The following is a 6,883-nucleotide window of genomic DNA, read 5'->3' on the forward strand; positions in this document are numbered from 1 at the left end:
TGACTTAAAAAGTGGTTTAAGAGGTTTTGACGACAGTGGAAAGGACCACAAACCATGTATTTGATGCATGCTTATCAATATTAGGAATCTCTGCCTGTAAGAATGCTCTAGTGCTGTAAAAATGCTAGAAGGAAACATGTCAAGAATAGTCATCATGGTTGCCTCTAGGTAATGGGATTATTGGTGAATTTTCCCCTAATTCTTTGAATTTTTCTCAACTTTCCAAATTGTTTTTGAGACTCAATTACTTTTTTTTAAATCATAAATACAGTAAAAGGAAACTAAAAAAAGGAGCAACCCCTTTGAAATGAATACTAAGTGAGGGAATTCTCAAGGAAAGTGGGCTCTTGGGGTGGAGAAAGCCTTTCATCCAAACAGGAGCAGTAAGGTTGCCAGTCTAGGGAAGAAATTGGTCTTTCCAAGGATACCAGCCGCCTGCCCTTAACCTGTAAAAGTCTAAGCAAAGAGATCAGAGTCCCCTCAGCCAAGAAGCCCCCATGTACCCACCTACTCCGAGCAGGACATGTTCCATCCTCCACTCCCGACCCAGTGCCCAAATTCCACAGCATTCAACATGCTTGGCCACGTAACCCTGTTGAATGGCCACTGGCTGCTGCCAGATCTCGTGACTGCCACAGAGAACCCGGCGGGGGAGCTGGTCTCCAGGCCTTTCTAGGTGGGACTGGACGCTGTGTCCATGGCTCATCTCCACCAGCAGCTGCCGGGCCCCCAAGGCAGAGCGACCCTGTCAGAACCTCTTCTGAGTCTCCAGGGCAGCCGTGGCCTAAGGTTCTGCTCGGGTGCCTGTCCATAGTGCAGACCCCACCACAGAGAGTCTCACTTGGTGGATCTGGGTCGGGGTGGGTGGGTGTGGATTCCCATGTGGAGGGTCCCCTACCTCAGAGAAACTGTGCTGTGGGGGTTGCTGACTTGGGGGATCTCAAGAAGCAAGCTGGGTAGAGAGCTGGAGGACACAGTATGTGCGGGAGGGGAGTGAGTTGAGTTTTTGTTGTAAGATTTTAGATATTTATTTGTCCATTTATTCATTTATTTCACAAACATTTTTAAAGCCAGTTACATGCCAAGATAAAGACTGTCACCACTCCTCGGGGTCACTGGAAGGTGAGAGATGCATCTGTAGGGCCACGGGGCAAGCATCTGAAGGCTGTGGGCTGGGTCAGTGGGAGGTGGAGTAATAGCACCCACGGGTGCCTGTGACTGTCACAGGAAGAAGGATACGAGGAAAAGGGGTGGGGCGGAGAAGAGAGAAAAAGGGAGAAGGCAGAAGACGACACAAGAGGGATCAGAATTTTAAAAAGATGGAGAGATGGGGGCAGGGGGCTGGGCTGCACTGAACTGCTGGTGCATGGGGTCAGCGGGAAGGGAGAAGCTGAACACCAAGACGGCGTGGGGACTCGCCCCCCCCCACCCCGGGAGGGAGTCCCCAGAGGTAGGTGGGGTCCGAAGTAGCTTGAGAGGAAAAGCTGATCCCCAGCTCGGCACAGAGGTAATAGCACTCACATCCCGGCTCTGCCCCCGTGACAGGCATGTCCCCCAGCAAGTGTCTCAACCCCTCTGTGCCTCAGTTTCTCCATCTGTAAAATGGGAATGAGAGTAGCACCTACCTCATAGGGTTATTATGAGGGCTGAGCGCTGGTGCAGACTACTTCACGGCAAGCACAACATGAGCTGCTCCTGCGATTGACGATATCAAAACGGGAGAAAATGGGCCAAGTCTCGGGGGTAGGCAGGTCGGCCGTGTTCTGTGAGAGGGTCTGTTTCCTGCGAACTGAGGCAAGGTCGCCTGCAGGCCGGAGGGCTGCCCAGGATGGAGCTGGGCAGAGGCTGGAGCAGGGGACCTGTTGCTGAATGGGGGACCCCCTACCCAACATGTACAGATTGTGACATCAAGGTTTGAGAAAAGAAAGGAGAAAAGCTTTATTGCAAATCGGTGGGCAAGTAGTGGAGGGTGAACTCGCCCCGATTAAGTGAGGGAATGAGGTTGCATTCACGCTGACCCCGTGCACCAGTTTTGGGGCCACAGGTTGAGAACAGAGGAGTTGAAGCTTACTGGCTGAAGCAGGTTGGGGGCAAAGAAATGTGGACACAGCTAACAACACCACTCCTTTCCCTCAAATCTTTCTTAGTTTCTTTTCAGGGGTTAGTGGCAAGCCGGCCGGCAGGCAAGGTGGGGGGCCAGGAGGCTTGGGAGGCAACAGAGCCCCCTGTGAATCTCCACACTCTTTCTCTGGGCTCTCCCTGGCATTCTCTCATGGCCTGGCCTCTTCTGTAGTCACTCGCCCTCCTGCAGCTATCTTCCTCTTGGAGTGACGCCGCCTTCTGTCCCTAGCCTCCAGGCGCAGGTGCGCACACTCACGCACGCCCACACCACGCCCCACGTGTCCACCATCAGGCCCGCGAGCCCACGCCCACAAGCACCTCTGCACCAACACGATCAAGGCCGCAGGTGACGGCCACAGAGGCCAGTGGTGTGAAAAACCTGATTAGTTCACTCCCCCTACAGGGGTAACTTTGGTTCCCTAAACGGTTGCTGGAGTCTCCTGTGTCAGCACCGCGCCAAGAAATGCTTCACACGGCCCAAGCCCCGGCCAGAGTGCAGGACAGCGGACGGGAGGCCAGAGAGGCACGAGTGACCTTGGGCACAGGACTCCTGAGGGCTGGGGCAGAGCTGGCAACGTCTGCCGGACAAGACGTCTGCCTGGATGACTGTTCCGGAACAGTCTCGTAGGTCCAGCCTGTTTCAGTTCCGCTCACCTCTTAACACAAGGCCGACATCCTTCCACATTCACGCGATTCTCCGATGTTTTCGAAATACAGAGAAAGGTTTAATTAAGCAGTAAATATCTGCCTTTTTTTCTTCCAGAAAGAGCTTAAAATAAGGTCCATCAATTAGAATCACATGATTGTCTCTTTACACCTGCCTTTTGAAGTCAAATGTCTCCAGTTCAAGCAAAGTGTGGGGTTGAGGCAATTATCTGAATTATTCAGGAAGCAGAATTTCGGCCTAAATCATCACATTCCTAGAGAACAAAGAATATCTGTCAGTTCAGCCGAAAAGCAGAAGAATTGAACACTTGGCTCTTTTTCTACATGAAGTAGCATATATGTGGCCTTATTTTCTGAGCTAATTGACTAATGAATTCTCTTTACCCTGAACAAAGATGGAGAAAAAACCTAAGATGAAGCCAAGGCATTAAAGAGTCTTTCTCCTTTACACAAATCGGAGCGATCTATCTTTACTAAAGGTTATTTTGTTTGAAGCTTCTGGCTCCACGTTGGAACTTCCTGAAGATCGGGGATCAAGCCTTTTCTCAGTTCTGCAGTTAGTCAGTTCATCAGCCCCGATGGCCACTCTCACCCCTTCACCCGAGAAGCGGAATTACAGAGAATTCTTTTATATTCAAGTTTCCCAGTCTTTGCCAGCGATGTGGCATCTGAGAAGTGGCCAGTGGAACTCACACTAAAGTTCATAAACGACTGGTTTCCTCACAGCAGCATACTTTAGGATGAAAACCAGCTTTGCGTAAAAAGACTTTGACCCTAGAAATGGTGAGTTTAGCCAGAAAGACTGGTCGCCTATTCTGTTCACCACAACAAAAAGTTTCCTCCTGAGGAGAGTTTGACTTTGAATAAAATCAAACACAGTCATGTTGAGGGAGGGGGCGCAGGGTGGATCCCCTATTGTTTATTTCCTTTCAAATAAAACAGCATATCCCCCCGTTCATTAGCATCTGAAAGAACAGAAATACTCCAGGGCATCCCTAAGTTTGAAATTCCCCAAGTCCTTATTAGACCCTCAAGGTGGAGCCGGGGCCACTCTGCGCTGGGAGCACAGTCTGGGTGGGATTGGGGTCTCCACCCTGGAGCTGGTGAGGGGCGATTGCGCAGACTGGAGCCGGCGGGCCTGGCCACCCCACCCCACCCCCACGCCGTGACGAGCCATCAGCTGATGCGTCTTGATTTCGATGCTGCTGACACCTGCTCGGAGCGCCCCATCCTGTTGCCATGGCAACCAAGGGAAAGCATCCTTGTCCACATACTTTCGGAACCTCATTAAACCAGGCAGCAGGACGGCAGCTGTGTTCTCCCCGCGCTGCTCTGACAGCCATGGGCTAATTTTACGATGCTCAGGTGATTTTGGGCACTTTCTAGGCCAGACTGTTGAGAATGTGTGGAGAGTGAGACAGATGGCAGAATAAATAAATATTGCCAAAGTGTTTAATGCACACAAATTTTCTGAAAGGTGCGAACCAACAATGGCAATTTTACTGACTGAGATAATTTGAAGCCAAATAATAAATACGAAGCAGGTGGGGCTTGTGGAAAAGGTTATCTGCAGGTGCTCTTCTTGGGATTAAAACACTCTTGGGGAAGCTGGGCTTCGCTGTGTCTCTGATGTGGGTCTCAGGCGGCTGGCACCCCAAAGATGAAGAAGTGAAATACAGAAGTTTCTTTGCTCACCACTTTATTATCCCCTGGATTCAGGGCAGATTGATGCTGGATCTCTTTACACACGCCCACCCGCCCCCCATCTGCCCAGGACATGCATGTTTGATGAAACCACAGTCAGTCCAGAGCCCAGTTTATACCAAAGTGACTTTAAAATTTTACAAATACTAACAGCCAGGTTTCCCCCACTGTCCCCCTCAAGGTCTTAGAGACCGGCGTTCAGTTGAAAGGAGCCAGCGTAGCTTCTTCAATGGCCCAGAAGAAAATGTCTTGCCAATTTCCAAAGATGACCCCAAACCCTCTTCAAGCCAAGGAGGACAGAGCAAGCTCGGACTGATCAGCGTTGGTGGAGATGATGGCCACCGACGAAGACGAGAGCCCAAGATTCCTGCGGTCCTCACGCAGGACAGAGTAGCGTCCCCCCAGGCCTGGATCTGGACTCTGCTGCCCAAACCCACCCCTCCCCCACCCCCTGCTGCCTGCCGCTGCTCATGGGGCATGAACTTGGCAAGCTGTCTCACTGTGCCATTGCCTCACCTGTAAACTGGAGTCAATGAGGGCACAAAGGGGGCATTCTGAGAATGTAGTAGGCTCATCCTTGACCAGGCCTTAGGATATGCCTGGTGCATATTAAGAGCTGCCCAGGAGTCAGCTGCTGGAGTTTCTCTCTGTGACTGCCATGCTGTGCAATGCTGGACTGGAGACTAGTTCATATGCTAACCCCAGTCTGCCCACGTAGCAGGCACAAAGGGTTTCGGGGTGGAAAAGTTGACCTATGCCTGACCCTTAGGTCCACTGTGGGGTAGGTCCACTGTGGGGTAGGGATGACCTTCCTTCACTCACCTGCAGTAGCAGAATCCGCCACCAGGGGAGCTCTCGGGATGGAGCACTCAATGGTGCCTGCCCCACGGGAGCGCCCAGTCCTGCAAGCCACTGAGACCGCGCACTCTGTATCCTTGGTGGTCAGCACTGTTCAAATCTTAGGAAAACTAGGCTATGTGGTATTTGAAAGAGAAGATAAAAATAATATAGAGTGAAGTGGTGGCTGAATGGTCTCTGGATTGCACATGTGGATTTTGAAGGCAGGAAAGAGATTGCTTCTTGAAAAATTGGTATTTGGCCTTTTCTTTGGCTATAAATTCAGCCCTTACAGGAGATTCTGTATCAGAACCTCTATCAAAAATTTCATTGTAAAATGTTTCCTATGTTAGAAAGGTCAAGAGTGATGTGATCATTTGTGTAACTAGGTAGAATTGAAATACCACCAGTAAGTGTATCAGGCTGGAGCTGACTGGCTACCCCAATTCTCTATCTCTGTAATAAAAAGGTGTCACTATGGTGACTGTCAATATTCAAAAGTCACTGCTACTCTGAATTTGGGCAATAATCACATGTCATCAATTAAAATTCCATTTTGAAGAACAGACAATCCCGACTTTGAGGGTCAGGGTCCAACCCAACCCCAGGTCCAAGAACGGAAAAACTGGATTTGGTGGGAGAGAATATTTTGTATCTTGATTTAAAATAATAATAATTTAGAGTATGCTTCTGTTCAAGAGTTCTTGGGAAGTCCGGTTATGTGTTCAGTGAAATTTCCACATCAGCTAGGCTGGAGTAAATGAAATGACCAGAAACTTGACTAAACAAGAACATTTGAAAAGGGAGAAAGAGGAAACAATAATGAAAAAAATCCAAAGTAAGCAAGGGCACAGAAAGTTGAAAAATAGATACTTAGAGGCCATGTTATCATGTCCAATTCAAAGAAAGGAGAAATAAATAAAGTTTATTGAAAAATCCTAAAAATGAAGAGTCAACAGTGCTAGATAATCATTAGATCAAATGGAAAATTGAAGGCGAATAATGTATCACCAGAAAGTGACAAGGGAGCCCTTTGTTGTAGAAACTTACAGTACACACCTAAGCATTGTCATTAAGACTGGATAAAGATCTTTAACTGGATAAAGATCTATAGATTTAAATATTTAATTATTGAAGATGAAAAATAAGATCAAAATAAAAAATAAATAAAATTAAAAATAAGACACTAGAAGTGAGAAAAGCCAATGAAAAATAAATGGAAAGCTAGAAAGTGGGTATCAAATGAAAAGATAAAATTAATGAATAGAAAAACAAAGCAACAAAAACAGGAGAAGGGTTAATTAATCCAGAAGCTGTTTCTTTCAAAATAACACGAATGAAGATAAATTCCTTTCAAATTTGACTGAAGGAAAGGAGAATGAGACCAAAAACATATAAATACATAAGATTAAAATGAGAAAAGAGATGGAATCTCAATAAAAGAGCTTGGGGAAAGATATAAGGGGATCTTACATACCTTATGGCAAATACTTTGAAAAATATATAGAAAAAATAACTATAAATTACCTAGATTAACTCAATAAAAACTGGAAAC

Source organism: Talpa europaea (genome assembly GCF_964194135.1).
Source record: "Talpa europaea genome assembly, chromosome: 10".
Taxonomy (NCBI): domain Eukaryota; kingdom Metazoa; phylum Chordata; class Mammalia; order Eulipotyphla; family Talpidae; genus Talpa; species Talpa europaea.